Below are 11,441 nucleotides of genomic sequence, written 5' to 3' on the forward strand. Positions count from 1 at the left end.
AATCCCCCCAACCCTTGGATTAATTATTGCAATTATTATTACCTAAACTGTCTATGTTGATCAGGTGACTAAGTTGACCCATGCAAGATATTTTACCACGCGAGATTCTTTTTTGCTCTCGTCTTTTTTATTTTGTTTGTCTTTGCATTAAATAATTAAATCTATTTAGAGGTTAGTACTTACTTTTGTGAGTAATTTAGATATTAGAATACCCAGCAGGTTGATTGCACAATGTGCAATTTTTTCATAAGTGTTTTTTTCCCGACTGTTTTGTTTTATATTGTTGATTAAATTCATTTAAGGATTATTCACGACTGGTGCAATTCGCAATTCGTTGCTCGTCTAACACTAGTCTTTCAATACTTGTGAAGATGCAATTAAGGTGCGAATGTTTTATGAAATAACACAAGAAATTTCATTGAATGGATCTTTTAAGGACTGATGTTTAATTTTTGGCTCTGTTGATATATATATATTCTACCCAAAAAATATAATCATCAGATATTAGATTTCAAAGAGTAGAAGAAGAATTGTATTATCAACTCAATATTTTAATGTGTTTAATTGGATGGTTCCAAATAGGTTGAGCCTATAATGAGCGGTTTAATCTTTTTTTTTTGCGCGGATTGCCCTTCATTTGGGGTGGTCTTCAATTTTCGCTTCTCAAATTTGGCATGGTTTTCCAAGATTCTTCGCCTAACACCCCGAGGCCATGGCTCGGAACCCCTACTCATTTAAAAAAAAAAAAAAAACCGCAAGCCAAAATTTCGCTAGGCATGAGGCAGAATTTTTGGAACCGCCTACGCAAGCGCATTTGGGCCCAGCAGTAAATTCTCGTACCTACGCAAATTCACTCGAAGGGCAAATTTTAAAGACCATCATTTTGAAGTAAAAATTAAAGACCACCTTCATGGGCAATCCTGCAAATTGCCCCGGTTTAACTATCCGCCCAAACTTAAGTGGGTTGGACCATTCATATCTTCGTGGGTTAAATTAACACCCATTTGTACCGCTAAAACTTTCTCAGTAACAACATTCTCGGGTCATTGGCACTTGTGCAGTTATGCCTTTGTTTTGTGCTGGTCTTTAATTTTTGTCCCTCAAGACAATTAATTTTTTCACGGGGTAAAAGTTTATATTTTCACATCATAATATTCCACAAGTTATACCCCTCGTTCTTAAAGAACTTATGCCCCGCTAGGCATAAGTTTAATTGCTAAAGGACAAAAATTTAAAACCAGCTCATTTGAAGGACAAAAAATAAAAATCAGCCCATTTGAAGGGCTAAACCTGCAATTTCTTCAACATTTTCTCATTCATTCTTTTTGGTTTGGTAACACTATAATATTACCAATTGATAAACAAAAGAACAAAATAACAAGCTAACACGTACCTAATTCACAACCATCTTCTAAGAAGGGTTTCCAGCAGAAAAGACTAATTACGTGTGTATTCTTTGCATGATTCCTCTACATCTATGTAATTTCTTGTAGCCTTAAGATAAATTTAACCTATCAAGTAATCGTTTCTTGATTTGAGCAACCATCCTCTCAGTATGCGTGAACACCCAATGTTTTATCAAATCTAAGGTGTTACACTATATGTGGTTACACTATATGTATATGTGTGTGTGTTTTCTTTTAATTCAGGTCTTAATAAATAAGTTAGCACTTTTAGTATTGTCTTTATTATATTTTATTTGTGGACTACCTATTTAAATATATTATTAAGTCTAGAAATAGTTAGTTAATATTTTATCATTATATTTTATTTATTTTATTAAAAAAAACGAAAAAAAAGAAGAAAAAAAAAGTCAAAAGTGAAATCCCTAACATTTAATACCCAATCTCCCTCTTTGAAAAAATGCACCCCAACCAATTCCGTATTTCCCTCATTGCAGATTTTACACTCACTTTTCATATTTTCACACTAACACACTTTTCATATTTGACGCACACACTCCACTTAACACAATATAAATAGGCACTCATGGATACAAGTTTTGGACACACACACAATCACATATACACAACACTCTTACAAAAGGCTAATACAAGTTCCGGAAACACACAATCACATATACACAACACTCTTACAAAAGGTTAATACAAGTTTCCGACACACATACAATCACATATACTTCAATCAGAGTAATTTCTCGGAACATATATCGTTTGATTTGCTTCAAGGTCTTTATTTCATCTTGCTTCTAATCTTCTCATTTATCACACTTTGATCGTTTTCCCTTTTAGGGAATCTAGCTTGTTCTGAAGCATTTATTTAAGTAGTACTCCTATTCAATAGTTGAATTGGTTTGATGTTTCTACATTACGTGACAACAAAATTTTCGTAAACAACATGACTGAGATGCGTCAACTTTTGATATCTCGGGCAGTATGCTAGGAACTACTTTGATGTTGAATTGCATGTTCACATTAGCCTTTGAGTAAAAAATTATCCTCTAAGAACTTAATTGCATGATACTTCGGAATAAAGTGTAACACTTGTTTCTGGTGATTTTTTGGACTTGGAATGGTAAACAATTTTAATAGGAAGTTGTATTAGGTACTAGTAACAAATGTTTGGTGCCTTTTGCTGCAGATACAAAAGAAGCAATTTTAAGCATTCGAGGAGTATTATCTTTGTGCGGGCAAAAATGCAACTAATGAGGTACTAACGAGGCGTTTTACTGCTGGTTCAAAAGTACTGCAAGTGTAAGTCTTTAGAATCTGTGTAGATAATGGTTTTACTTGCATTTGTCTGGTGTAAAGCAGATGAATAGTTATCATTTGATGTTTATTTTCCTTTCTTGCCTTATATATATATATATATATATATATATATATATATATATATATATGTATATGTATATACTGGCAATTTGAATTAAGAATTCCAATCATCGTGGGAGATTGACTGGAGGTGTTATTCAAAGACTAGATTTCTGATTTTGGGAGTCTAGTTAGGCTGTGTAAATTAGACCATCAAATACAATATGTAAATTTTAAGTCATCTTGAAACCGTATAAACATACTGTTATGTGAATATTTTGCTAATTAGTGAGGTTTTAGCTTATTTCTTATGAACGGTTCTCAAGTATTTAAAATATGTTATGGTTTTGAATTAACTGTCAAATTTTGAGTGCCCTGATATATTTAAGTTGGTGAGAGCCAAGTCTCATTCTGATCTTCTTTTTGCTTGATTTATACGCATTACTGATTGCCATCTTACTAGAGTTCTGAAGTGACGCTAACATGAATGTATATATTATTTGATGTTGAACTTGTTAGCCCAAGTGTATATATTAGAGTAGCGAGCTATAGCAGAGAAGATTTTACACACTACAGATAGAGGAACAACAAGCAAAAATCGCCATAGCGAGCTAAGAATCCTTGATGTAGCTCACACTTATATAGTTAGTACTTAACTTCTAATGCTGAAATTTTGAGAATTCACTGTATCAAAGGGAAATCTCAATATGCATTTTGGTGGTAGGTACTTTTCTGGAGTATCTATAGATTGAAGTCAAGCCATACTTTCTTTCTTTCTTCTTTCTTTTTTTTTTTTTTTTTTTTTTTTTTTTGGGTTAAACAAGAAATATTTTTATTGCGCTTCCATCAAGTACCCAGTACAAATAGCAGTACACATAAGAAAAGAAATAATTCAAAGTCTTCTCTGTCTGTCACTCAGTTCTATATATTCCCCTTTTCCATCTATGCTAAGTTCTTTGTGATACAAGTTTTATATCCACATCTTTTCCTGGCCATTTATTCTCCTGTGCAAACTTTCTTGAGTTTTTAGCTTACACTCCTGCTTAACAGCTTCAATCAGCTTCCCTGGCATCAGTATTCTTCCTTCCCACGGTGCTTCATTCCTCACCCTCCAGATAAAATAGATCAGTGCAGTTAGATTTAGACTGCCATCACAAACTCTCTGCATCTCCTTCCTTTTATGAGCCTAGCCATTCTTTTCCACAGCCCTTTCATGTCTCTGGTCTGAATTCTCAAGTCTAACCATTGTAGTATCTCGTTCAAACATCCAGCAGTGTATTGACATTCAAAGAATAGGTGTTGAATGGTCTCTTCATGGGTACCACAGATCATGCATTTATTATCCGGAGCACTACCATGCCTAAACAGTGTATCTTTGGTTAGTAGCCTGTGATGGTTTGCTAACCAAGCAATGCAACTATGCTTGGGTATGTTCATTCTATTACATATCCATCTCCACCATAGCTGCTTCTCTAAACTGCCTCTCAACCAGTGGTAACCACTGTGTATTATTGTATATTTTCCTGCTGGTTTAAGCCAATCCCCTTGTACATACCCTGCTGCCACTTTATCCCTTGTTGAACCATACTTTCTTCATTTGGTGCATATAGTTCTTTTTAAATATCTGCAGAGCCAATTTGGTAACATTGCTTAGTTTTAGTCTAATTTTATTAGTGATGCTAAATATGTTTGCTTAGTGTGTTCACAGTTAAAGAGAAATTTTCATAGTTTAATATTAATTCTTGTATAGGACTATCTTCATAGCTTGAACAAAATCAGACAACATTCAAGCCGTGCTCTGTTAGTAAATATTAGAAATTTGTTCCTATGGTTTTTACATTAGAAAATTACTGAAAATTCTTACATATTCTTGCATGCTTCTGCAGATTAAAGGAGATACACAAACAACAATGTTCTCTCTCCATTATATGTACTCTACTAGGTAAGTTGAAGCTCTAACTCTCAATTATGGTCAAAGGTTTCATAACTTCTTGCAACAATACATTTTTATCATGCTTTGGTTAATTAGCGTATTATCAGTCTACGAAATTGATAAACGTGTAGATTCTTTCAGAAACGTGTAGATTCTTTCAGAGGTTGCCTTGTAGTTTCTACCTAATATCCTGTGATTTAATAGGCATTTCCACATTATTTTTCCACTAATTTACCACCCAAATCAGTTGCGGGGCTTTCCTCAAAACCATTGCAAGTTGAGTGCATTTGAATTGTGGCGATCGTAATTGCAGGGGTTTACTAAACAGCCGGTACAGCCAATAGTGGGGGTTTTAAACCTTCGCAATTTGCACTTTTAACCCCCGCAAAATGGTAGTTTTTTTGTAGTGCCAAGATTAATTTTAGCCAAGTATAAATCGATAAAAGCAACTGTGCTAGAACCACGGGACTCAAGGGGTGCCTCATACCTTCCTCGGTCAACAGAATTCCTTACCCGATTTTTATTTTCGCAGAACAAAAATAAAGAGTCATTTTCTTTTGATTAGGGATTCAATAAGGTGTCTTGGAACACCAAAACTCAATTCCAAGTGGCGACTCTGAATAAATAAATAATCCCTTTTCAATACCGTCACTTTAAATGGAAAAACTCTTTAAAAACATCTTAACCAGAGAGTTGAAAAAGAGGTGTGACAGTATGTACCGTTAATCTTGAAACAGTTTGTCAATTTCGAGCCCTCCAAGTATGGTAGATCATAGCGCCCGCCCCCCCCCCCCCCCCCCCCCCCACACACCTCATTCATTCGTTGCGGGCCCAAATAATTGACATTTACCTGGCTCTTTCCCTTTTATAAAACCTCCTTCATTTCAAGCTCTTCTCACAATTCAACGTGGCTTTTGACCCATGAAATATAGTTAGATATGTGCAAACTCATTTAAACCTTTTATCTAATATATTTTGCTTTCAGATATGTAAAAGTAACATTTTATTGTATTTAAGGAGGAGAAAAGTTATTGAACTCTGTGTCATTTTGTTTGAAGCATAGTTGTCGAACGGTAACTTTGACAATGTACTGCTAATTAGAGGTCTTGGAAAGATATCTTTTTAAAGACTAGATTAGACTAAATAGGTATTTTGGTCTTTGTACTGTTGATTCTGTTAAGTAACTAACAGTCCAGTAGTTAGTTAGCTTCAGGAAATTAGTTAGACAGTTAACTCTTACTACTGCTATACAATTATTCTTCAAGATTTCTGTATTTCACAAGCCTTATTAGATGCATTCTTGTTTTAAGAAATCACAAACCATACTTTATACAGTTCAACTTTTGCAGATTGGAGACCCAAAGTTCATGTAATAGGAATTTTGCTTCCTTGATCGACTTGCATCGGGTTACAAACCTCCAAAATCACTAGTAAATTGGCTTGGTAGTCTTGTGAGTTACAAGATCCTCAATTTTAACATACATGTTTTCTACACATTCCTCTTCTACTTCATTTCTCTCTTGAATTGATATTGTGCAGCATCACTGTTTCTTTTACTATACAATTAACTTACAAACTCTAAAGAATGATATGATGTTACAACTTACATAATTATGATCCAAATAACTATTCATAAAGCATAGATTCATAAGATTCTTCCCTTCCCTGATAATGCTCCTCTAATGATAGTCTTATAACTTTGAGAAGTTTTCTTTTTGAAATAAAAACCGTTACAACAATGGTCTTACCTGCAGAGAGCTAATAAATTTGAATCCTTATCATACATATCAGTTAATCTGCACCAAGAAGCTAAGTTACAAAGCATCTAAACTTCAACATATGAACAGAAAATTAGTCACATCTTCAATACCATTTCCAGAACAATCCATGAACAAAACTTCATCTCATCACTAGGAGTAGAATAGTCCATGTCTGAGTAAATCCACTCAAATAGATAAGACAAGATCAAATCCTCTGCCTATATGCTTTAAAGTTCTGATGTCATTCCTATTTTTAGCATGCGCTGGGAGGAATATCAAAAACCTTATTGCTTTGCCTTATGTTCCTCTTTAAAAAGTTGTAAGCATAATTTATTACAACTTTCTTGGCTATACCAGATCCCTTTCTTACTATCACGTCGTGCACCCCTACCAAATGAACCATCGCGTTTTGCTGGGCTCTGTCTAGCACTTCAAGTTCTCTTTTTGCTACTGATTCTTCTTCCTCTTGTTCACTATGAATTCCTTGAGCCTCTCTACTAGTAATGCCTCAAATGGCTCTTGTTTGTTGCGGATATTGTTATATCCATATGTCACTACCCAATAAAAACATACAAATCAGTTGGTTGCGCTCGATTGAGGATGAATCTTTTTTTTGTTGGAACTTCGCTAATAGGAAGTGACTTGAAGGACATAAACAGAAGGACAAAATGCACAGTGGGCACATTTGTTAGGTAGCGCTTTGAAGATCGGTGGACTACTATGGACCATATTACCGAATAGAAGATAACAAGTCTGGTAGGTGATGAGAATTTGTCCTAGCCAACGTTTCTTCCACATTGTTGAGAAATACTCCGGTCTAGCTCAAAGTAATGTCTTTCTATACACGTAATTCCAGACATATATAATCGACATAAGGAACATGACAAAAACAAGTTGCATATATCCCCCTTGATTGAACTTTTATAGCACGGAGTTGAAGTAGATAAACTCAATCACGCCAATGACCAGACAATAGGTTGTCACACTAAGAATGTAAATTTCCCGGATCAGAACCATGACTAATACAAGGAATAATGACATTAACGTCATCACAAGCACAACTGCTCTTCATGAATTTAAGGACAAAAATACTTATTTAATTTAAACAATAGTTTTTTCTTGAGGAAAAATAGTCATAATGCAAGAAAGGTTGTACCATAAGCGTCGCAGATCTTTTTGGTAGTCCTGAATCCAAAAGTGATAGCAACGCTGGCCAACATAAGAAGGTAATCGATTTCTCCGATGTACACTTGTCCTCGGTGCTTGTTCAATGTATAAGCAATCTTAGCCCGAAGAAAGCATCCCCACGGGAGAGAATTGTTGAATTATCGAGAATTTCCCAGAGATCATTGCTTGACTAGTAATTTTGGAGGTAAAACTGCTACCACAAATGTTGGTCAATATATGGTATCTGCTTGGTCATACAGGAGCATCACAAGCAGACACGCTCTATAATGTCCAACGTTTGTGGTGGAGTTTAGCCTCCATCATTGTTAGTCAAGCAATGGTTCTTGGAGTTTCTCTATAATTCAGCAATTCCTCCAATAAGGATGCTTTTCTCGTGTTAAAATTGTTCATACATCGAACAAGCACAGAGGATAAGTGTACAATCCTGAAATCAATCCCCTTCTTATGTTGGCTTGTGTTGTTGTCACTCTTGGATTCAGGACTACCAGAAAGATTAATGATGTTTATGGTACAACCATTTCTTGCATTCTAACTATTTTTCTTGAAGAAAAAATTTGATATTTAAATTAAATCAATTTTTTGACCCTTTAATTACAGAAATAACAGTTTGCTTCTGATGACTTTAATGTCACTGTTCCTTGTATTAGCCGTAATTCTGATCCGGGAAAGTCACGTTCTTATTGTGATGGCCTATTATCTAGTCATTGGTGTGACCGAGTTTAATCTACTTTAGCTTCGTGCTATAAAAGTTCAATCAAGGGGGTTATATGAAACTTGATTTGGCGTGTTCCTTATGTCTGTTATGTAAGTTTGAAATTATGTGTACAGAGAGCCATTACTTTGAGCTAGACCAGGGTAATTCTCTCACCAATGTGGAAGAAATAGTGGCTAGGACGAATTCCTATCGCCTACCAGGATTTGCTATCTTATATTCACATTAGGTTGATAGTATTCCACCAATCTTCAAGCACTATCCAACAAATATGCCTGCCTTGCACTCTATCCTGTTGTTTGTGCCCTTCAAGTCACTTTCTATTAGCGAAGTTCCAACACGAAAAAGATTCATCTTCAATCAAGCACAACCCCCTGATTTGTGTGTTTTTTCAATGTGTGGTGACATATGATATGCGTAACAAACAAGAGCCATTTGGAGGATCACTAGTGGAGATGCTCAAGGAGTTCATACGGGAACAAAAAGAGTAAGAATCATTGGTAGAAAGAGAACTTGAAATGCCGGACAGAGCCTATCAACATGTAGTAGTTCATTTGGTAGGAAAACATGAAGTGATTGGAAGAGAGGGGTCTGGTATAGCCAAGAAAGCGATAATAAATTATACTTACACTTCTTGAAGATGAACACAAGGCAAAGCAACAAGGTTTTTTGTATCCCCCATGAGCACATGCTAAAAGTAGGAATGACATATGAACTTTAGAGCATAAAGGAAGAGGATTGGATTGATTGAGACATGGACTGTTCCACTCTTAGTGTTGTTTTTTTATTTCGGAAAAAAAAATCTCAAAGTTATTGAGCTATCATTGGAGGAGCATTATCAGGAAAGGGAAGAATCTTGTGAATTCATCCTTTATGAATAGTTATTGAAATCACAATGCTGAAGCTGTAACTTCATATCTTTCTTTAGATTTTGTAAGTTAATTATATAGTAAAATAAATAGTCATGTTGTACAATGTCAACGTGTAAATAGGAGATCTCTCCCATAAACAAAAAGTATATATCATGTAACCTATTGTATGAAGATGGAGAAAGATCAATCTTTCACTGTATCAAGAGTTCAGGTTTAGCTCCCCTCAATTGTATGTAATTTTCGGTAATGTAATATCTACCTATGTATGCATTGTCTGCGCGGCCTTGTTCTTCCATTGGCTCCAGAACACTAGCCCCAATCCCAGGTAATACATGAAGCACAACAATGTTATTCCGAATGGGCAGTTCAAGAAGCATTGGCAGAACTATGTAAGGACATGGTCCAACCAACCTGCTGGAAAAAAGGAGGCGTAATGCTAGGCAGCAGAAGGTTGTGAAGATCTTCCCTAGGCCAACCGCTGGATCCCTTCGACCTATTGTTTGTGGACAAACACTTAAATACAACATGAAAGTCAGTGCTGGCAGGGGATTTTCTCTTGAAGAACTGAAGGCAGCTGGTATTCCCAAAAACTAGCACCAACCGTAGGCATTTTTGTTGATCATCGCCGCAGGATCAGATCCTTGGAAGGTTTCCAAACTAATGTCCAGAGGCTCGAGAGTTACAAGGCTAAGCTAGTTATCCTCCCAAGGCGTTCCAAGAAGGTCAAAGCTGGTGATGTTAGTGCAGAGGAAGTTGCTACTGCCACCCATGTCCAAGGTTCGTACATGCCCATTACTAGGGAGCGACCAGCTGTTGAACTCACAGATGAGATGAAATCATTCAATGCCTACGACAAGCTGCGAAATTGAGCGTACAAATGCCCGACATGTCGGAGTCAGGCATAAGAGGGCAGCTGAAGCTGACAAGATAGAGAAGTGAGCAATGTAGAGTGTTCTGTAGTATGTTAAGCATTATCAACTTTCTGGTAGACCTTGTGATGAAGGTTTATTCATACAATCATTTTGAGGAACTTTTGTTTTTTTGTTTTCAAGGATTTTGTTTTGTTTGTGATAAAAATATAAAAATGCATCGTCTGTCCAGTATATACAATTCACGTGGGAGTGACAATACCAGTATTTCATTATTATCTGTATACTCTTTTCAAAACCGACAAAGACGAAGCGAATACGAAGAAAACCGAACCAAATGAAAATTGTTACAGTTCGGTTTCAGTTATCAATATTGACAAACCGAAAAACAGAACTAAACTTTTAAAAAATCGAATCAAACCAATTGATGCCCACCCGTATTCTTTAGAATATGATGATCATATATGAAACTTGTGACCATGTTATAAAGAACAGTTTTAAAAGTTGTCATTTTTGCAAATACCCCTTGGACGTAGGACTATTTGGATCGTGCTAAACTTGATCTCCAACGCACAAAAGCATATATACCAGTTATTATTGTTATTATTATTATTATTATTTTTTTTGACAATGTTGATAATGAATTAGGGATTGGTTCATAGATACCAGGTTGACCAGTAATGGAAATGGAGATTGACTAACATCAAGCATTATCCAAACAAGTGAATAATTCATGGGATGCAGTTACAAATACTGTACAATCTCTATTGCATAACTATTTGTATTAGAATTTAAATCTTAGACAGTAAGGCTAATTATAAGTGTTCATAATAAGCGAATTTTGTAATCTGAAACTAGAAAGTAATCTTCTACGGCACACTTATCACATAAAAAATATGACTCTTTTCGTAAGTAGATATAAGTTAAATCAGTTGGATTACAACATTATTACTTTGGCAGTAGAGTTGGACAATTCATTCTTTCCTCATCTAAATTTTATCTCTTTGTAACAACATTGATTTATTTTGATGGTTAGTACTTTTTTTCCTTTTTCTTTTAAGTTCTACTCTATTTGGAAATGTAGCGCCTTTAGCCGTCAGAGATTTATTTTCTCGTTCAAGGAGGATAAACATATATGCGCCAAACAGTATGTGTTTGTAATTAGCTCACTATGGTTCAACCATTTTATATGTCCACAATTTTCAATTCTTCATCGTCCAACACCTTCCACACGGTTAAATTCATAAGCAATCATTTTTAAGCCATAAAATTACAAAATTTGCTAATGCTATAAAATTTCTTCACAAGTGTAACTTCGACACCACAATAGAGTTTC

At 35.3% G+C, this 11,441-nt stretch overlaps 1 pseudogene; it reads left to right on the top strand.

Moving 5' to 3' along the window:
- The first annotated feature begins 3,562 nt into the window (after nucleotides 1-3,562).
- Nucleotides 3,563-10,364, top strand: LOC132045008 (large ribosomal subunit protein eL13y-like; annotated as a pseudogene).
- The last annotated feature ends 1,077 nt before the right edge of the window (nucleotides 10,365-11,441 follow it).

Source organism: Lycium ferocissimum, unplaced genomic scaffold, assembly GCF_029784015.1.
Source record: "Lycium ferocissimum isolate CSIRO_LF1 unplaced genomic scaffold, AGI_CSIRO_Lferr_CH_V1 ctg5839, whole genome shotgun sequence".
In the NCBI taxonomy this organism is placed as follows: domain Eukaryota; kingdom Viridiplantae; phylum Streptophyta; class Magnoliopsida; order Solanales; family Solanaceae; genus Lycium; species Lycium ferocissimum.